Below are 23,104 nucleotides of genomic sequence, written 5' to 3' on the forward strand. Positions count from 1 at the left end.
CAACTCAGAGTATTTCACATATACTGTAGTGGGTATTTACACATGCTCATTTCATGCTTTTTTCTAATCGGATAGCTATATGATCATGAAAAGTCCAAGTGTTGATGCCCTTCAAGATGCATTTGAAACAGATGGCAATCTAAGATGCATACAAGATGTGACAATATTATTTTTGAAGTATCCTCCTTATATTTCAATCATGAATTCCTCTTTTAAAATGTTGCCAGCACTCATCAGGACATTTTAGGACTCTGTAATCTGTAATCTACCCACACAACTTAATTTTTACAAAATTGTTGACCAATTAGTTTATATAAAAACTGTTCAAGGTGGTTCAAAATCATCACTTTCCACTTTGTTGACCCTTAACATGCTCACATGCAAGACCTCGGGTCTTTAGGGGCCTGGGACCTCATTCCACCCACTGTACCTCATCCATTTTTTGGAGTTGTGCTCATGCCTCTTTAGTATTCCTCAATCTCTTATCTTTTTATAAATAGTGTCACACACACACACACACACACACACACACACACATAAATTAATGGTTTGAGTACCAAAAGTGTATAGGGTCATTAGAGACCTAAGAGTGTCATTTTTGTTTTCACTTCCCAAATATTTTTTTTATAACTATTTCATATCTATATATATGTTTATTTTCACAGGATATCTATTTCTTTGTTTATTACAAGATAAATGAGTACTATATTCATTCAAATAAATACTATATCATGTTGATTTTCTGTGCAACAATGATTTATCAACAATGGTGAATTATCAGTATTCCATATGCGTGTACACATACATATTATACATGTTATTTCTTACTAAAGGTGGCGCCGATGTTTCAGTGATTGACTTGATTTGCATTTGACATTGTTATTTGATGAAGAAACAACATGGAAGTAAACTATAGCAAGTACAACACATGAACTGTCATTTGGGTGTACTACTGAAATTAAGTTGTGTATCTTAATTTCTGAGAAAATACTTATGTGTAACTTATGTGTAACTTATGTGTATCTTATGTGTAGTTTTTGACAGCCAGTTGCATCCATTGAAATTTCAGTTTGAAAGTAATTAATCCTGTTCTAGATTTGTCCTGATTTGTTGCAGGCATCCTCAACAGTGGCCACACCGCTCGTGTTGATGCATATGAGACCGCTTCAGCACTGGCTTCATACTCGAGTCCCGAGATGGGCATGGCGCCGCGGGACACATCGCATGGTCGTCTCGCCGATCTGTCGCCGCTTCTTCAGCCCTTGGACCGACCTAGCGTTTCTACGGGCAGGGGTTCCCCTAGAGCCGGTGTCCAGGCGTGTCGTGGTTACGACGGACGCTTCCAAGACGGGCTGGGGTGCCGTATGTAACGGGAACGCAGCCGCCGGCTCTTAGTCGTGTTCACAAACTTGTGATCCCTGGATGACATTCCTCCTTAGCCCTGTGGCAGAAGAGTTTGCGGAGAAACTCGCTGCTGGCTCAGTACATGTACTAACTAAGCCCTGTACTGGGGTAGGTGCACCACATGCACTGGTTCCCCATAGGTGACCCCATGTGATATATCTTCCGCTAAATCATTTCCCTGTCGGTAAACTGTGTCTCAGTCACCACGTTTGTAGAGCTCCTCCCCCCTTGGGTAGGACTTACCATGGGACTTCTCCACATGACATACTTCCGACAAGACTCGGTAAGACCATGTGACGTATTTCCACTCAAAAACAACGTCTCGTTCCCTCCATCAGGGAACGGAGGTTACGAAAGTAACCAGGACAATCTGTATTCAAATTTTTTGCACATATGTTGTACTAATATTATCAACTTTAAATTTGTTTATTTAGGCAAAGCTCTGGACAAGCATTGGTGATACTTGCTGTATTTACCATGATTATAGCTGCCATGGTAACTAACCTCTAAACGAAGATCTAAACGAATGCATTTTAAAAAAAAAATCTTAAACCAGAGAAAATTTTATTATTTTAAAGCTCCAATTTACTGCAATGCACTAATTTACCTCTAACAATGAATGCGTTTACATTCACGGCAATACGAATCAGCTTTAAAAAAAATAAAAAAATCTGATAACATAAGAAAACCATGTTTACATAACGGTTTGAAATAATCAGGTTATTCTCTGCTTTAAACAACAAAATGTTAACCGTCATGCAAACAACACTTATGCACATTGGATAAGCCAGTAAGAATGCTGATAAAGGTGCTTACATGCAGGGTCAAATCAAGGTAATGGGCTAAAATCTATGTGTGATAGTTTTTTTGCTAAAACCGTTCATGACCTTACCAAGATAAAGGAAAACCATTTAAGGCATTTACCACACACGTTGCCGGCTTATAAAGCATTAACGGTGTAAGACTGTGCATGCAAACGCGCTCATTGTGTCTTAACAAAGAGCCAGGGATGGACTGAAGCTAGCTGAAACTGTAGATTAAACAGCCAGACATTCTAAACAGCAGTGATGAGCTCAAAATGAATGTTTTACTGTCAAACACTGTCAAATACAGAATTGTCTATGTGACAAAAAAATATAAGATATTAATATTTTTAACTGCATTTGCAATTGACATTTTCTATTATTTATTATTGTTTCTATTATTATTTAAAGGCCATCAAGCCTCCCACCTGCAAGGCACAATTCAATAAGTTTCCAGAATTTGTCTGTCCATGCTGAAAGCAAAAATGTTGTGTTACATGGCACAATCTCAGCCAAACAGAACATATTTGAGTTCATATACAGTTATGGGGAACTGGATTTCAGACCAATAATATTTCATTGTGGGCGGGGCTACTTAGCATGACGCTGTAAAAATAGAAACCAAGCAACTGACAAAATGTCTTTTGCATAAAAAATTCCTAGCTGGACATAAATGTTCTTTCCTAATTTCATTTCTTTCTAAATATTTAACCCAGTATAGTTCTTAGCTAGCTTAGGCCCAAAGATTTGTAGTTATGGGTGTATTCTAAAGATGCAAGCACTCTCTTTTCCTTTTTGTTTTGTTCATTCTCTTTTTACCTTTTAATTTTTAGGTGTTTGGAAAGTTTTGAAATAGTCTGGAAATAGTAAATCCATGATAATGCTGGCGTTATTAGCAATTAGGGGGTTTCGACATGGCAGTCCTCTACCCTCTCATGTGCATCTGTGTTTGATGTCACAGGGTCAAAACTAATTGCTGGATCCAGTGCTGTTGGTGTCAGATTATTTGTCATGGTTCCAGGATTTAACAGTAGTCAATGCGATGTAAAATCATCACTTATTCCTAAACCTGGTCCTGATTTATGTGTTTGTGTACATGTGTGACATATGATACGGGCTTGTGTCCTCTGACCTCTCACATCCACTATAAGAACCGCTCTCAGGACAGCGAAATGCACTTTGACCTCTTAATAAAATAAAACTTCTTAAAGGGTTAGATGTAAATTCTGTCATCTTTTACTCACCGTCATGATGTTCCAAACCTGTATGACTTTCTGGGCTCTATTTTCATGACCGCCCTTGGCGTAGCGCTATGTAAATGCTGCGTCTTTTCCAATTTTCGTGAGAGCTCTAATTCTAAATGCAATTTTCATGCCGGCATAGTGCACAAGTGTAAGTGGGTGGGAGTGCTTGCGCTATATGTGGGTGTTTGCACGCAAACTGTGGGTGTATTGTGTCTTAATGAGGTGGCGCAAAACGTAATTTGCTATTTTCTTGAGAAATAGGTCATTGCACTAAGACACTGAGAACCACATCTATTCTCACCGCAAATTCTAAAATCAGTTCATGCATTTGCAGTTTTGGGATCCACCAGCAGATTATACTAAAGAGCTATCAATCACTTATAATACTAGCCATGATTTGAGTGTCAGTAGATCAATATGAAGTAGTAGATGAATTATGAGTAGATGAATTATAATTACATTGTAATTAGTCCTGACGAGCACCACATTTTCCATGCGTACTGTATATAAGGAGCATGTCACTGTCATAGAAAAATGCCGGACATGCCACAAGGATGTAGTTAGTGCGCAAAAGAGCATAAGACACAACTTGTCCATATTTCTATTCTTCTTATGCATTGCATACAGCACAATTTACATTACCAGACATTTTATGAATGGGCGGCTTTATTTAGATTGAGGTTGCTTGTCAGCGAATGTAATATATAATAGGACACAGATGGGGCAATAACCAGAGAAAACCTCAGAATTAAATTGCACCAGATCAAAAGCCATTCACGCATTACGTGCACTATTTTGTCAACCCATTAACACCTAGAGCCAGTTGGCCAGTTTTTTTTAAAATTTATTTTTAATCAATTAATTTTTTATAAAGAACATCTACAATCATCCGACTTGACATCCCTTTCCTCATCAACTACCTCTAGCTCAAGTTTTTTATCTGCCGGTCGACGCAGACACGACCATATTAAACAGCATCGAGAAGACGATTCTCACGTACTGGGCGGGGAAAGAAGAAAAGCCAGCAGAAGACCACACTGTGAAAAATGACTCTATGAATCTATGTTTGTTACTTTACTTTGATATTTTGTGTAACATACTTAAAATCAATTTGTTGCAAACACATGTTTTTTTACAATTAAATGTTGTGTGTGTTATCTTGAGTAATCTTGACAAGGCTTTTTAGATGTATGCCTTTTTGATATACTATTTCAGTTAAAATTACTTAAATGTCTAAACAGTTGGATTTGGCTGATGCAAGACATGATTTAATGTTCATGAATGAGGCCATATTGACTTTTCTGGTCAACAAGTATGACAGGACTGCATTTTTATGCATCACTGACAACCCAATGGCACCGAAAAAGGGAAGAATCAGATTACATATGTGCAAATTAATGGTCGGATATTTTAAATGTCGCCAAATGTGCAATGATAAAGCTAAATGTTTGTTTTATTAGCTGGGTTATAAGTACTCTTACATAAATTGGCCTTGTATTGCATGTGGATTAGCTCAAATCAGCCAGTCAATGATTTCCCACCACGTTTTTCTTTATCTGTAACGCAACTGTTGATACTGTAAGTAATATACTTTTGTTTTAACAGTTTTTTTTCTTCTTATGGATTAAGCCTGCGAGTTGAACATTTGTGTATTCATTCCGTTTTAATGGCTGTAATTTACTTTGTTGTAATGTGGATCAATTATGTGCTTAGCGCTTTCCTTAATTGGTTTATGGCTGTTTAAGCATTTTATCTAAAGTTGCCAAGCTCTCATAAAGATATAGGTTGTAATTGTTTCTTTTCCAAAAACTTTTGGCAGGGATATCCAAACTTTGCTGACTGACTTAGTCATTGCTTGAATACTCCATAAAGGTATGGTCATCTAGGTCTTTTCTTTAATTATTTGTTGAGATAATATGAAATACAGTACTGTGCAAAAGTCATATGCACGATGTTTCATTATTTGTTTAAAAGGGCTTGAAATAGCAATATACAATAATTGACCACTGTGATCACAGTGATCTTAAAATAAGACCGCTTTACCTAAGAAGAACTTAAAGGGTTAGTTCACCCAAAAATGAAAATTCTTTCATGACTTACTTTGCTTTAAGCCATCCAAGATGTTTATGACTTTCCTTTTTCAGCAGAACCGAAGTGGAAGCTTTTATAAGCAGATTTCAGCTGTTGTCCATACAGTACACGTACATTTTTACATTCAGGCTGCTGGCTGTTTGACAGTCCAAAAGGCACATTTAGGCAGCATAAAAGTAATCCACACAACTTCAGTCGATCACTTCATGTCTTCTGAAGCAAATCGATATGTTGGTGTAAGAAATAACTTGATAATTAAAAAGTTTTTAACTTTAAATCATTGCTTTCACCCAGTGCTGTATTGTTGTTTGAAATGAACTAAATCTCATGTAACGTTCGTTCCGATGTTGCATACAAAGTGCGCTTTCTGACTTGGCTCCTGCATCACTGACGCGTCGTCGACTGTTGGCAGGAAGCAATTTTTTTTTTAAGTTAAAATTTTAATTATCGATTTCTTTTTTTCACACAAACCCATCGATTTGTTTCAGAAGATATTACTTGATCGACTGGAGTCATGTGGATTACTTTTATTCTGCCTAAATGGGCCTTTTGGACCGTCAAACAGCTAGCAGACTGCTGGCACCCATTTACATGCTTTGTATGAACAAACGAGCTGAAATCTGCTTATAGAAATCTTCACTTAAGTTCAGCTGAGGAAGGAAAGTCATACACATCTGGGATGGCTTAAAAGTAAGTAAATCATGAGTGGATTTTCATGTTTGGGTGAACCATTCCTTCAAAGGAATAGTCACCCAAAAATAAAAATTCTCTCATAATTTAGTCACCCTCATTCCATCCCAGATGTTTATGACTTTTGTTGTTCATCAGAACACAAATTAAGATTTGTAGAGGTTTTCAGATGTGTAGGTCCATAGAATGGAAGTAAATGGCAACCAACACTTTAATGGTGTAAAAGTCACATTTAGGTAGGATAATAGTAATACATATCAATCCAGTCGCTCAATGTCTTCTGAAGCAAAACGCTGCATGTTTTTAAGAAACAAATCTATAAGTAAGACATTTTTAATGATAATCTGTCGCTTATGGTCAAAATGCAAACTATCTATTCTGTTTGTATTCCACTGTTATCTTATGACGATCGCATATCACTGACCCGGACATGAGTGTGTACGTGCGCATGCATGTGCGATCTGTTACATATCCCCTGTTTGTGTCTAGACATTTATGTTGAAATTCTTGTTGTTTAGTTTCTCGTTCTTGTTTCCTGTGTTAGTTTTGTAGTCTTTTTGTAGTTTCATTTTATGATTGGTTTACCCTGATTGTTTCCTTAGGTGTTCCTCATTCCCTTGTTTTCCCTTGTGTATTTAAGCCCTTGTTTCCCCTGGTTTCTTTGTCAGTCTTTGCATGTGATCCATTATGTTCTGTGCCTCATTCCCTGTGTTTGTTTCTTTATATTCTGAGTTACTTTGTTTATCTTATTAAATCAAAGCTGCATTTAGATCTGGCTCTCTTGACTCCTCGCCTGCCTCGTTACAGAAAGACTGACCCAAAAATGGATCTAGCAGCTGAATTGTTTTAACTGTCTTGTGGATTACTGTGCTCGCTTTTGGGGTATTGCGAGCCGATCGAACTGTGTGATTCACACTTAAAATCTATTTTTTGATCCGTTTGAATTACCACCGCAGTATAGACTTACCAGAGATGGGAGAACTCACTTGGAGGGAATATATCAACATCACTCTGGAGAGTTTTTTTCCCTTCATGTAAGGCTGAACCCAGTGCTCCTACCCTACCAGTTCTCTCAGCCATGAAGGCCGTTTCTCCGCCGCTGCCTGCTCCGACAGCTACGGAGCTTACCTTGTTGTATTCAGCACTGTCTTCCAAGGTGGATGATCCCCCATTGATGTCGGTGCGTTCGGCCATGAAGGCTATTCCTCATGGGTTATCAATGCCCACGCCTGCCATGGCCAACACCCACGCCTGGCACGGCCAACGAGCCAACGCCCACACCTGCCACGGCCAACGAGCCAACGCCAACGAGCCACTGCCACGGCCAACGAGCCAACACCCACAACTGCCACGGCCAACGGCCACGCCTGCCACGGCCAACGAGCCAACGGCCATGCCTGCCACGGCCAACGAGCCAATGCCCACGCCTGCCACGGCCAACGAGCCAACGCCCATGCCTGCCACGGCCAACGAGCCAATGCCCATGCCTGCCACGGCCAACGAGCCAACACCCACTCCTGCCACAGCCCAACGAGCCTGTTCTTGAAGCCTTGCCCATCCCAGAGCCAACATACTAGGGAACTATACCAGACAGTTTACTGTTGCACTGCACTGTTATGTTGCACTATTGTATGTTTTGGATGTCATATGTTGTACTACAATCAAGAAACCAGCGTATTTGCTTAAATTTATCCTGTATACCTGACTTTTAGTATAAAGAGAAGATCGTTGAAATTATTTGAAAGTTACGAAGCAAGGTAGCTTGCAATTCATCAGCGTTAGCAGGCAAGATCAAGTTAGCTAAAATTACACAGATCAATCCTTATGGCACTATATTTCACATGCTTTGCAGTTATGTAAGCTTACCTGTCCAATAAGAAGAACACCAGTTCAGGGTCGGTTTTGATCCCCAAAACCGAACGAACATCCCTCCAGGAATCAAATGCCCTGCCAATGTTCACTCTAGTTTTAGCTTGACCACGATCACATTCCCGCTTATCCAGAAGGGATTCAGTAGTTAAATATTTTGTTTTGTTTTTTGGCTTATTCAGAGTTTGTAAAGGAGTCGGTGTTGTGCTGGGAGCCAGACGTTTGCTGGATTCCATCTCTAAGATAACGTTACCTAGTGTTGCAATTTGTTGTCGCTGTTGAATTGCGGAAGAGAAGCACTGAGTCAAGGCTCTCGGGAGCATGCATAAACATCACATCCTTTGGATTTTCCCGGCAAAACCGACCCCACTCCCTTCACACAAAAATCAGTCTACAGGCTTTAATAGGCAACCTTGGAAGTCTGGGAAGGGCTAATTTTTTAAGTTGCATTACAAGCCGTTCACACATTGGCAAAAAAGGTGAATATTACATGAAAATGTTACATATTGCACCTTAAGTGTGCATGCTGAAAACATGTAAAATCTAATAGGACAAACAAAAATAAAATTAGTTCAAAATACTCAAAAAGCTGATGCAAATAGTTGCATCAGTTTTGTTGATTAAAACGTCATGGTTACTTGTGTAACCTCTGTTCCCTGATGGAGGGAACAAGACGTTGTGTCGATGTAGTGACACTAAGGGTCACTCTTGGGAGCCCGAGACACCTCTGGTCTTTGATAAAAGGCCAATGAAAATTGGCGAGTGGTATTTGCATGCCACTCCCCCAGACATATGGGTATAAAAGGAGCTGGTATGCAACCACTCATTCAGGTTTTATGCTGAGGAGCCGATATAAGGTCCGGCCATTTCAGCGGGTAGTTCAGCATTGTGGCAGGAGGGACACAATGTCTCGTTCCCTCCATCAGGGAATGGAGGTTACACAAGTAACCATGACGTTCCCTATCTGTCACTCACTCGACGTTGTGTCGATGTAGTGACACTAGGGGTCCCTATACAAAACGCCACAATTGGCTGAACTGTGTTACGTGAATTGGCGGTGTGTGGTGGGCAGACTATCGTGTGCCTCATAGCCAGCACAACAGGTCGACACGTAACCTCGCCCAACATAGTTATGAGTGTCAAATGGCCCTTTGGGGACAAGTCGACTACCCAAGAGACAGAGACAGGCTTAACCCAGTCATGGCCTCTTTTCCCCTTCTCTTTTTTCCACTCCCTAAAAAAGAAGGGGGATTATCCGACTGGGCCGCCAGGTCTAGTCAGGGGGTGTCCCTCCCAAGGGGAAGACACCGTGGAGACCACACCTCGCCCAAAGAGAGGGGGGGATATTTAAGTGGAAGAATACGTCACATGGTCTTTCCAACCATGTGGAGAGTCTTCAAGGTAGATTCTACACAATGGGGGAGGATTAACTACAAACATGGAGACTGGGGCAGAGGGGCTGTGCCCAAGGAAGACGCATTTTGCCAATGGGGAAACGAATTAGCGGAAGATATACATTGCATGGGGTTAGCCTTACAGGGAACCGCCACATGCTGAGCACCTACCCCAGAACAGGACTCTTAGTTAGCACGTGTACTGGTCCGGCAGTGAGTCTCTCCAAAAACTCGATTGCCACAGGGCTAGGAGGAAGTCAACCAGGGAACAAAGTTTGTGAACACTACTGGGAATTAATGGCGCACATCTTCAGCTCAAAAGGAGGTGGAAGGCACTATGTGCAAGCGATACACTTGGCCGGCTATCCAGGGCGTATCCGCTTGTATTGTGTGCCACTACCTGGGATGAAACCGGTTCCACCCAGAGGTTGTAGGACCTTGCAGAGGTGTTGGGTGTTGCCCATCCTGCTGCTCTGCAAATGTCTGTTAGAGAGGCACCCCTAGGCAGGGCCCAGGAAGCCGCTACACCCCTGGTAGAATGGGCTCGTAGCCCTACCGGGGGCAGCATGTCCTGGGCATGATATGCCATAGTTATGGCATCAATGAGCCAGTGGGTGATCCTCTGCTTGGAGACAGCGCTTCCTTTCTGCTGTGCACCAAAGCAGACAAAGAGCTGCTCAGAGATTCTAAAGCACTGCGTGCGATCCAAATAGATGCGTAAAGCGCGCACTGGACACAGCAACGACAGGGCTGGGTCTGCCTCCTCCTGGGGCAGTGCTTGCAGGTTCACCATCTGGTCCCTAAAAGGGGTCGTGGGAACCTCGGGCACATAGCCTGGTCGGGGTCTCAGGATCACATGAGAGTAACCTGGACCGAACTCCAGGCACGTTTCACTGACAGAGAATGCTTGTAGGTCTCCTACCCTCTTGATGGAAGTGAGCGCAGTCAGGAGGGCAGTCTTCAAGGAGAGTGCCTTAAGCTCGGCTGACTGCAAAGGCTCAAAGGAGGCTCTCTGTAGACCCTGAAGAACTACAGAGAGGTCCCATGAGGGAACGAGGCACAGTCTGGAGAGATTCAGCCTCCTGGCACCTCTTAGGAACCTGATGATCAGGTCGTGCTTCCCTAAGGACTTACCGTCGACTGCGTTGTGGTGTGCTGCTATGGCGGCAACGTACACCTTCAAGGTGGAAGGGGACAGCCTCCCTTCCAACCTCTCCTGCAGGAAGGAAAGCACTGATCTGACTGCGCATCTCTGGGGGTCTTCCCGTCGGGAAGAACACCACTTAGTGAACAGACGCCACTTAAAGGCATACAGGAGCCTCGTATAAGGGGCCCTAGCCTGAGTGATCGTGTCTACCACCACAGGTGGTAGGCCACTTAGGTCTTCCACGTCCCATCCAGGGGCCAGACATGGAGATTCCAGAGGTCTGGTTGCGGGTGCCAGAGTGTGCCCCGTCCCTGAGAAAGAAGGTCCTTCCTCAGGGGAATTTGCCGGGGGGGCTGTCGCGAGGAGCGTGAGGTCTGAGAACCATGTCTGGGTGGGCCAGTAGTGTGCTACCAGGATGACCTGTTCCTCATCCTCCCTGACCTTGCACAGGGTCTGTGCAAGTAGGCTCACTGGGGGAAATGCATATTTGCGCAGGCCAGGGCACCAGAAAGTGCCAACATGTCTATGCCGAGGGGGGCCTTGGTCAGGGCGTACCAGAGCGGGCAGTGGGAGGATTCTTGGGAGGCGAACAGGTCCACCTGTGCCCATCCGAATCGACTCCAAATCAGCTGGACCACCTGATGGTGGAGTCTGGCCGAAACCTCTGCAGTGCCAACAACTCGAGGCAGTCATGGGCCCGTCCACAGGCTGGTTTGCAAACAGTGCCCCAGTCCATTTTGGAGGCGTCTGTCATGACCACGACGCACCTGGAGACCAGTTCTAGAGGAACACCTGCCCGTAGAAATGAGAGGTCATTCCAAGGGCTGAAAAGACAGTGACAGACTGGCGTGATGACCACGCGATGTGTCCCGTGGTGCCATGCCCATCTCGGGACTCGAGTCTGGAGCCAGTGCTGAAGTGGTCTCATATATGCATCAACCCGAGCGGGGTGGCTACCGCCGAGGATGCCATATGCCCCAGGAGCCTCTGAAAAAGTTTCAGTGGAACCGCTGTTTTCTGTTTGAATGCTTTCAAACAGGCCAGCACTGACTGGGCGTGCTCGTTCATGAGGCCCGCTGTCAAAGAGACTGAGTCCAACTCCAAACCAAGAAAAAGATGCTCTGAACCGGGAGGAGCTTGCTCTTTTCCCAGCTGACCCGAAGCCCTAGTTGGCTGAGGTGTGAGAGCACCAAGTCCCTGTGCGAGTGCAACATGTCTCGAGACTGAGCTAGGATTAGCCATTCATCGAGATAGTTGAGAATGCGAATGCCCACCTCCCTTAACGGGGCAAGGGCAGCCTCTACGACCTTCGTGAAGACGTGAGGAGACAGGGACAGGTCGAAAGGGAGGACTTTGTACTGATACGCCTGACCCTCGAATGCAAACCGCAGGAAGGGTCTGTGTTGAGGAAGGATCGAGACGTGGAAGTACACGTCCTTCAGGTCTACCGCCGCGAACCAATCTTGATGCCGGACGCTTGCCAAAATGCGTTTTTGCATCAGCATCTTGAACGGGAGTCTGTGTAAGTCCCAGTTCAGTACTCGCAGGTCCAAGATTGGCCGCAGCCCACCGCCTTTTTCGATACGATGAAGTAGGGGCTGTAAAACCCCTTCTTCATCTCGGCTGGAGGGACAGGTTCTGTCGCGCCCTTCTGTAGGAGGTTAGCGATCTCTGTGTGCAAGGTAGCAGCGTTTTCGTTCTTGACCAAGGTGAAGTGAATACCGCTGAACCTGGGCGGGCGCATGGCGAACTGAATCATGTAGCCGAGTCGGATGGTCCGGATCAGCCATCGTGACGGATTGGAAAGCGCAAGCCACGCGTCCAAATTCTGCGAAAGGGGGACCAAGGGGACAACGTTGTCGGATGTACCGGCAGGTGGGGCCTCGCGGCGGGGCAGAGCTCGAGATGCCACACCACGTCGTGGCCGTGCTGAGTCTAGGGACATCGAAGCACTTACCTGGCTCCTTGAGACCATCCCCGGAACAGCCTGGGATGGGGGAGGAAGAGGCCTGTCCTCGTAACCCGTGGAGACTGCCACATCGGGGGCAGCTGTGTGCCACAGCTGGGCACTCGGGGGCAGAAAGACCACCGTTGGAGCGCCAATTCTGCATCCGTCACTCCATCACAGGTGACAACCAGGAAGTGACAGTATTCAACCTTTCTAGTAAGACACTGAATACATCTAATTTTTCAGTTCTTAATAAGGGGTTATCCTTTGTTCCAACTTTTGAAGCAAAGTATTTTGACATTAAAGTTGATTTGTTTAAATTCTTTAGAAATATCAGAATTAAGGAATTTTGTAGTACAAAGTTTGATCAACCTGATTGTCAAGTATCACTTAATGGTGAAAATGATGTGAGACCTTTTAGAATTAAAAGTTAATTTACTCTTAATTGCCTCTAAATCAAAATACATCTGTTGAGACCTATTGTAGACTAGTAGAACACTATATTGAGATCCTATTAAGTGACAACAAATGGATGAGATATGACAATTTGTCAAGAGATGAAAGAAATGTTCTACATGATCTGCAATCTGATAAAACGATTATAATTAAACAAGCCGATAAAGGAGGCACAATTGTCATTCAGAATATTGTTGACTATGTAAAGGAATGTGAAAGACAACTTTCAGATTTGGATTTTTACAGAAAATTACCAGGTGATCCAACTATGTTATTTAAAGATCAGATTCATGAAATTCTTGATTCACTCTTTCAAACTGGTGAGATTATTAAAAGGGAACTTGATTCCTTAAAGATGAAGAACACTATTACTCCAAATTTGTGTAACAAGGCAAGTTAAAATGGGAAAGGAGGAGGCAGGAACCGGACGAACCATCAAAATAATGTTTAATGAAAACTTAAAGACACAAACATAAACACACACGGCAGCTGTGTGTGGCTCTCTCTCTCTCTCTAACTGCCGCATCCGGCTCGGCTTTAACCCTCTCCTCGGCTGATTAGTCCGATTGGGACTCCTCCTCGTCACACTCCTCCCTCCTTTGCCTCAGGCCGGGGAACCCCCGGCATGACGTACATTCCCCCGTTGAGCCTTCCAGTTGCCGGTTGACGTGGGGCTCCAGCGCCACCGGATCGAACACTCCCTTGGCGTCGCGACCCCCAGTCCAGTGTGGCATGCAGGTGAAAGTCATTCGCCACTTATCTTCCCAGCCTCGCTCTGACTAGTTGCCGCTCGGCTCCACCCTGCTCACCACGGTATGTCTTACCAAATATTTATAAACAGCTTGATTCTCCTCCTGGCCGTCCAATAGTAGCAGGGATTGGCTAATTAACATCTTCAGTATCTACCTTTGTCGACTCTTTTATAAGACCATTTTGTGAAAAAATGCCATCTTTTCTGAAGGACACTTGCCATATGCTGTCTTTTATTGATTCAATAAATCCTGTCCCTAATGATATTCTACTTGTATCTTTTGATGTTCAATCTTTGTATACAAGTATACCACATAAGGAAGGCATTGAGTCCATGACTCATTTTTTTTTTTTTTTTTATCAAAACGTAATGTTAATTCAGCTCCCTTTTATGAGTATATTAACATCTTAACTGAAATTGTACTCTCTCACAATTATTTTTATTTTTCAGAATGATTTCTTTATCCAAAAAGGGGTGTGGCCATGTGGAGTGCATTTGCACTCCTTTTGCAAACTTATATATGGGTCTTTTTGAAGAAAAGTTAATCTATTCACAGCATGATTTTAGTGCTATTGTGTTGATTTGGAAGAGATATTTGGATGATTGCCTCTGTCTTTTTAAGGGAACTTGACTCTTTCCACCAATACTTAAATAATTTCTCTGAATATTTGAATTTTACCATGGATAAATCAGAACCAAATCAGTTTTCTGGATTTATGGATTGTAAAAGAAGGAAATTGGCTTCATACAGAACTTTTTAGGCAGCCCGTAATACATTACTGAGGGCTGATTCTTACAATCCGTTACCTTTAAAGAATAGTCTTCCATGTAGTCAATTTTGTTGGATAAAAATAATATGAAGTAGACCAGAAGATCTTAATAGGAATTTTAATAGTATTAAGAAACGTTTTTATTGCAGAGGCTATTATGCCAAACAATTACAACCTGCAGAAGAAAAAATTGAAAAACAATCCCATTTAGATCTATTCAAGAAAAAAGAGAAACGCCAAAAAAAAGTTCTCTGTTGTATTTACCACAAAATATACTAGATGTTCAGAGCAAATCAAGAAAATCATAAATCAACATTGGCATATTTTATAATCGGATAAGAAACTTTGTGTTTTTCAGGACTCTCCACTTACAGTGTTCAAAAGAGGACTTAATTTAAGAGACTACTTGGTTAAGTCTGACTTGATCCCTTCTCCACCTCGGAAATTACAAGGCATGTTGACACCTATCCCAGAAGGTATCCGTCGTTGTGGTGCATGTAACCAATGAAACTACACGTAACGTTGTACTTCATTCAATCATCCTCACACTGGAAAATCTATTCTGATAAAAGGCATAATAAGCTGCAAAACAAAAGCTGTGATTTACTTAATAATGTGTCCTTGCGGTAAATCATGTGTGGGAAAAACAAGCAGGGAATTACAAATACAACATTTCATAGAATATAATCATCCAGTTGCATCGTTACGTTATATAGGTATTGAGAAGGTGTCACTACCAAGATGAGTAGGAGATTTGGATCAACACTTGTTAAAATGAGAAGCCTTTTGGATACATAGATTAAAATTTTTGGTGCCGCATGGTTTGAATGTTGATTTTGAATTGAGCTGTTTTTTATAAATAAGGAAATTAGATCTATTTTGTACACATCTTGAATTGAAGGTTGGGAGTTCTCTAAAAAGAATTGATGGTTGTGTGTGTGTATATATATCTCTGAGTGTTTGTGTATATGTATATAGATATATGTATGTATATGGTTTGTGTATAGGGCTCTCTAATGGTATGATGTGGTGGCTCTTTAGGATTTAATTGTATCTCATGGTTTTAAATGTGCTTAAGTAATGTTTCTTGTGACATACAAATCAGCCTGATATCTCAGTTGTCTTAATTTGTTGAGAAAGGCTTGTCAGCTAATTACTAAATGCCCATTGTGATGTCACTGCTTTCACCTGTGTGTAATGACTGACTCTATTTATACTGCTGTCCATTGTGAGGAAATTGTACCTTGACAAAGGCTTGTTGCTGAAACGTTGGTAATAAAATAAACTTGTAAGCGAGTCTGCAGTTTTATATTTTTCTTTTGAAACCATGTAATACCATGGCATTCTTTAAAGCATCTTGGAGTACTATGTAAATATCATGGTACATGATATTATTGAATTAATTATTAATTAATTATTAATCATGAATTATTCAGTATACCAGAATTATTCAATTAAAAATCCAATAGGTCTGGTCTCTACATTTCCTTCCCAGCAAAGTTCATACAGTCATAACTTACATTATTTCAGTAGCCAATATGGTTTGTATGGCTATGAAATGATACAAGCAATGTGCATTTTCTGGAATTTCTTGTTGTACATTTCCAAGTTGGCAGCAATAGTTCTTTGTAAAAGACCAAAACAATAAATCCTAAATAGTCAAAATAGTCTCTCCAGAACTGCTGCTTTGTCCAGTATATTCCAGAGCCCAGTTGCAAGAAATACCTTAAGTTAAGAAAATCAGTAGCTGGAGTCATGGGAGCTCCTACATAAAAGTACCGATCTCTAAAAACCCTATAAAACCACACCACTTACACATTGCCAGACTGTATATTGGTCTTGGTCCCTTTCATATATATATATATACAGTTTCAAATTTGTTGTGGGCTCCCCTGGACATCTGTGCCCCTAGAATCATTACCATCTCTTCCCCAATTGGTTTTCCTTTCCAGCTGGGTACTAAACACAGTTGTACACTGCAATGTGCTTAAGTTCGCGAGGTATCCAACTCGTAAAAAGGCGTCATCTCCTCCATGTCACGGTGCAGGATGTGGCGATTTTACGCTCAGAGATACAATGTCTCCTCGCCAAAGATGCGATAGGTTGTGTACTGGCGTGCAGAAAGGCTTCAACAGCTGCTATTTTCTGGTAGTGCCAAGAAGGATGGTGGGCTACGGCCTATACTGGACTGGAGTTGTTTGAATCAGACACTGAGGAAGTCTCCGTTCAAGATAATTACTAAGAGACAGATTTTGTCTCACACCTGTCCTCTGGAATGGCCGATCTAAAAGACACATACTTTTTTGTGGAAATAGCCCATCGTTACAGGCCATTCTTGAGATTCGCCTTAGAGGTGACTGCATACCAGTTCAAAGTCTTGCCCTTCAGCTTGTCCCTTACTCTAATTTATGGAATGTTTCTGTATGGCACTCGCTCCGTTGAGGATGAGGAACCAGCGTGCAAGCACAGGGATCTATTGCTTAAACATTTGGAGTAAAGTAACACTTGGGACTAAAAGTCAATTAGGTGTAAATCATGTTGGTGCCCAGTTGGCAAGTTTGTTATGAAACTCAACTCGGTGTCCATGTCAGTGCATCTGACTGATGGATGCACTTAATCTATATTCCAGTGCTTGACAAATTCAAGCTGGGGGTAGCCCTACCCCTGCAACAGTTCCAGCATGTTTTGGGTTTAATGGCCACCTCGGCTGTCATAACACAGGCCGAGTAGCCCTGTGTGACGGTCTTCTGATCTTAGGCACCTGGACATTGCACAAACTACGCAGTACATAAATCATCTAGAACTGCTTCCAGTCCTCCTGACTCTGAGAGCTTTTCAGACAGACATACAGGTTCAAGGTCTGATCCGAATGGACAACATTTCAGTTGTGGCCCCGAAGACCACATACTGTTGCTTCTGGGACTCAGCACCATTGGGATTGTATGCCCAAGCTCACAAGAGGCCAGCAAAATGCAAATATGCTTTCACTTCCGTCTGCTTGCTACACCAAGTGCTGTGCAAAGCTCAAGAAGACAGGAAAACTGTGTTGCTGGTTGTGCCGCCGTGTCCCAGTAGCATTTGATTCCTAGAGATGGTAGAGCTGATGGATACTCTCCCATGGGAAATTCCTGTGATAAGTGGATCTGCTCTTGCAAGTCCAAGGCATGACCTAGCACGCCGTCCCGGTCTGCAACTTAGCACTGGCATTAAAAGCGCTTATGAGTTCCCCATTTGAGGCATTAGAGGCGGTACGTTTATGCATACTCTGTTTAAAGACTATGCTGCTACTCGCTTTGGAATCAGTCAAACGTGTGGGGAATCTTGAGGCCTTTTCAGTCAAAAACTCTTTTTTTTATAGCTGGGAACTGACCTATCAAAAGCTGTTCTTAGCCCAGAGAGGGTTATGTGCCCAAAGTGCTGGCCACCCCCTTTAGGGCTCAGGTTGTTACCCTGCAAGTGATCTCTCCTCCTCCCTCTGAGTCGGATGAGTCTAAGCGACTGCATATGCTTTGCCCAGTGAGGGCATTAAGCATACACATTGACTGAGTGAGTAGATTCAGGCTATCTGAACAGCTCTTTGAAAGCTTTGGAGGCAGTTAAAAGGGTTTGGCCATCTCCAAGAAAATAATTTCCCACTTGATTGGGAAAACCAATGCGCTTGCTTATGAGTCGCAAGGCATACAGTGTCCCACTGGGGTTGGGGCCCATTCTACCAGGATCGTGGCCTCCTCCTGGGCATGGGCAAAGGGCATGTCCTCAGAGGATATCTGTTTGGCTGCAGGCTGGGCTTTCCCTAACACCTTTGTCAGGTATTATAACTATAACTTTTTGTTTCCTCCCTCCCTTCCCAAGTATTTGGCTGCAATTTTGGCTAGTGTCAAGGCATTATATTTATGATCTACGACTGTTTTTATCTCTTTCCTTCCCACTATGTGAGAAGCAGAGCTTTCTGCAATGTTTCACTACTCTGGATGGCTAGTGTCATTGCTTATGTTGAAAGACTGGTTTTCACCATTTCATCCTTTCTCTTCTGCACTACGTTGCAAAGAGTGTTATTTTCATTGCTCCACTACCCTATCAGCAAGTGCCATTGTATCACATTCTGGTCTAGCAACAATTCTGCTGTCATCCTCCCACTATGTGGGAAGCAAAGCTATTCATGCAATGTTCGATTCCCCGGAATGGCTAGTTTCATTGTTGTACTAATACCATTTATGTTTAATTTCTTATCCCTCTTCCTATTTTTCAGTATGAAGGGGAGGCCATGTCAATGATTGTTAACTAACCTTTTGTCTAATAGCATTGTCATGTGCTTGTGAAACTGTAGCATGTTATCGTTTACTGCTCCCACAGCATCTGCTACTGATACAGCGCCAAAGTATCCAACTTGAAAAGAATGTCTCGGTTACTGATGTAACCTTGGTTCCCTGAAAGGAGGGAATGAGGCACCAAGTACCTTTGCCGCACTACTGATTTGTCACTGTTAAGGGACCAAGATATTTGCTGTCCTCCCTTTAGTCAAAAAATTATGGTGATGTGGCATATGCCCTGGCTTATATGTATGCAACATACACATGGGGGCTAAGCAACAAGTGCCACCTGTAAATATGTAATTGCCGTGATTCTATAGGGTTTTAGAGATCAGTACTCCTGAGAGGGGCTCCCATAGTGTCAGCTACTGATACAGTGTCTTGTTCCCTCCTTTCAGGAACCAAAGGTTACATCAGTTACCTAGACATTATAATTCTAAGTATATTGTCACTAAGGGTTTTCTTAACTTAAAGGTTTCTTGCAACCAGCTGCAGAGTCTTAACTATAAGAATGGGAGCCCAGAGACAGTGTCAAAGAAGTGGGCTCTGACAGATGCTCTCTCAAAAGAATGAAAGATTTAATTTGAGTTTATCAATCAAATGCACTTGAAATTAATATTAACAAAAGACAAAGTGTTGGTTTTGAAGCTAAGAGTAGTCCTGTATTTGAGTTTGAGTGTATTTAAAGATATTATTTGCACATTATATTTTTACATTTAGATTATCAAAGGGGCATAGAAGGTCATCCACAGAGTGAAAAATTAGAACATGTACCATTTTTATATTTTTCTTAATGTAAGTGTCTACCAACAACAAACACAATCACAGTTTACACCACAACAGTGCAGCATACTGTTTGCTATATTTAAATGGGCAGACTGTCAAAATAAAGGAAATTTTAGTTCTCATTATACAAAGCTGAAAACTATAATAAATATGTAGGCCTATTTGTAATTTTAAAGTGTTGGTTGGCTTTCTATGTCATGCCAGAGATGATGCAATCTCTGAATTATTTTCACAAAATACTAAAACTTTCTATTTGTTTATTATTAATAGTGAAATTACAATTATCAAATAATGCTAAATGTACATAGCGAAAACAATTAATGTAATGGTCTAAAGGCACTCTGGAAACAGGTTAACTTGTCCTGTCACAAACTTTGCTTTCCTGTGTCAGCTGAACAGTCAAAGTCCGTTTATTATAATAGTAGCAGCGTTCACTTACGGGCAGGCTGGACTCGTAATTGGGTGGACCAGGCCCACCCTGGCCCCCCTGTGGAGCTAGGTCTGCTGTCATTCCCTAACATTCTGCCTAACATCTCCTAATGTGTTCCAGGAAGTAAGAGAGTCAAATGGCTTTGGAACAACATGTTAAGGTCAAGTAAATGATGAAAGAATTTAAATTTTTGGGTGAACTATCCCTTTAAGCTTAGCTGAAGTCCCATTGCAGGATGCAGACAAATTGGAGCTGAAGTTTTTTCAGCATGCTCAATCAAAATCGCCCTGCTCTGAAATGACATTGCCGTATCAAGTTGGGTTGAAGAGGTCACTGAAAACACTGAATGTTGACACATGGTTCTGTCGTAACCTTAGTAGCCTGGGCTAAGTAAGGCCACCAGCATTTCTGAGCAGTCTCACTGGCAGCTAGTGTCCTATGTAATATTCATCATTTCTGTTAGATCAGTAATTTGCGGTGTGAGAGACTTATTCTGGTAAAGAACCGCCCACTTAGCCTGGAAGAGCTGTTTGACTGACATGTACAATGATCAGTCACAGTTTGTATTATCTTTATCTGCACAAATTGCACAGAAAATGCATGGGAAAATAATGGAAAATGTTTAGAGTACAGTACTGAATAAAAAAAACTATAAAAACCTTCTAAGTTTACTAAGAAAACAAAGAAGAATATGCAGTTCTACTTGAGGAAATGTAGTAAACATGCTACTAAGTCCCTCAAACAAAACTCAGAATACCTTTCAATGATTTTATGTCACTAACCTGACAAACAATGGCAAATCCAGTGATTTTTGCATCCTCAAAAGTGCTTGTTGTATCAACCCAAAACCTTGTAAACACAATTTTGTTGGTCTGATGAACAGACCTTTGTGTCCTTTCTGTGTGGCTAGTGAATGGACTGTAAGTGATATGTAGGCTTGATGTCTGAAGCAAAGACTAGCGAACCATGGCGATATGAAATCAAAGAGGACAGACACTGTGGCTCAATGAGAAGTCTGGAAAGGTCTAGGGCAGGGAAATGGCTTGTTGCCTTGTGGGAGATGCCCTGGCCAGTCAAGCAAGTAAGACAACCAATAAACGGAAGTGAAATCCAGACAGCACTCCCAGCTACATCTGGAGTTTCCACCTCATTGTTTCCTGACTAACATTCAAAGGCAAATCAGAGTTAAGGAACAGTTGTCGGCACTCTGATGTATGTTGGAGATGAAGGCACTAAGAAGCAAAATATGTGTTTTTTCTGATGACTCGTCAGCAGGAACAAAACACAGTGCTTCCATTTGTTTTAATTATATGCCATGGTTCCATTAGTACTGGAATTATGCTACAAATACTTTTTCTTTCAAGTTCATGTGGTCTCTTACCAAGAGAATCCAGTTGAAACTGTTTACTTTTGCAGTCTTCCTGCACAGTGAGTCAGGATTTTTGGGAAATGCTGGTTTCCCTTGAAAAAATGAATTTACTCTACAAATCAAACATGTAACCTTTGACTACTAACGACCAAATTGATATTCGGTGAATTGTTTTCCTTGCAATGCACTCTATACTCCCTTTTTCAAAAGTGCTGTTACCATCAAAGCTCCATTAAGGATTATTTGTTGCATGGCGTCTCTCTTTTAAATACACTGCAATGCTGTTCAATAAAAATCAATGATCACACTTTTCCATCCTAAGCTGTAATTTCAGAAGGTCAAGTTTTGCCTTGTCTGATCAATGGCTCAAGAGCCTGGTAGTCTAACTTTTATAACCTCATATTCTTCTACTTATCTGATGCAAATAAATTAAAGCATCCAAAGAAAGGGCCATAGGGCGTTCACACTTTGTACTGCATCAGAAAAGGCTGCAAATCCATTGATGACTCATTGCAAGGATGTAGAGGGGTTCACGAAAGTGATGCTCCTTCATGTGAATAAAAGTGGAGATAACTGTAACCTTTCAATGCAACACTCTGATGTCTGCATCCATTAACCAATGAGAATTTCAGAGAGGCGGGCCCAAAAAAATCCAATTTGTTTGACCCAACTCTTTCCACACTCTCAAAATGCACCACTCTGGGTTCACTTTGTTTTGTTGCGTAATCCCAAATATATTTGGCTGTTATGGTTTACTATCCAAAACTAATGACGATGCTCCAAAGCCGGTGCTTTTCAAAAGTGTGGAGGCACAGACTATTATTTTTGGTGTCTGCAATGTTGCTCCCAAAAGCTGTTCAAACTACTTCAGTCTCGAAATGCACAAAGAGTAATATGTTATTTATATAGACTAATTGACACAAAACCAACACGCCAATTAGTGGCAGAACTATTTAACTAGTCATTGGATTCCTGTAGAGGAGGCAGGATACCTAAAGGCCAAACCATACTCTGGTTATCAGCGTGCCACTACGTCTCACGCACACTACACGTGATACTAATTTCGTCATCAGCACACAACAGACATTCTGGGGCAGATTCACTAAGAATGAATTGTGCCTGCTAAAACTGCCGTTTTATTTTGCATGCGCTAACTGTGCTCGTTTCGTGCCCGATTCACTGAAGGAATTATACTGATCAGGCAACGGCGCAAACGCGCCCACAAAATCGTTGCTGAACGCAATTTGCACATGCAATTCTGATTTTGCGTCCGATTCTGAGCTCAATATAGCCGAGGATGCCACAGACCACCGTATTTGACCCACCCTAATGGGACTGAACAGCATCCCTTTGATCCATACTCCTGGATCATCTCTTAAACAGGCAGAATGTGCGCTTGACGACACCACGTATATGGATATATGCCAGGTTATAACATTCTTCAACATCATTTGATGAGTATTTGATTAATTACTGCTGAAATGATCGGTTGAAAATGTTCGCAAACATCTCATTTAAATAAAATGTATTTGCGCAGGGCAAATTGCACGGAGTTTTGTGAATGAAGCATAATCTATGATGAGCCTAATTGACATAGAAAGGAGGGGTGTTTGTGCAGAAAGGAATGACAATGACTTAATTT

The sequence above is a fragment of the Myxocyprinus asiaticus genome, chromosome 10 (genome assembly GCF_019703515.2).
Source record: "Myxocyprinus asiaticus isolate MX2 ecotype Aquarium Trade chromosome 10, UBuf_Myxa_2, whole genome shotgun sequence".
Classification (NCBI taxonomy): Eukaryota; Metazoa; Chordata; class Actinopteri; order Cypriniformes; family Catostomidae; genus Myxocyprinus; species Myxocyprinus asiaticus.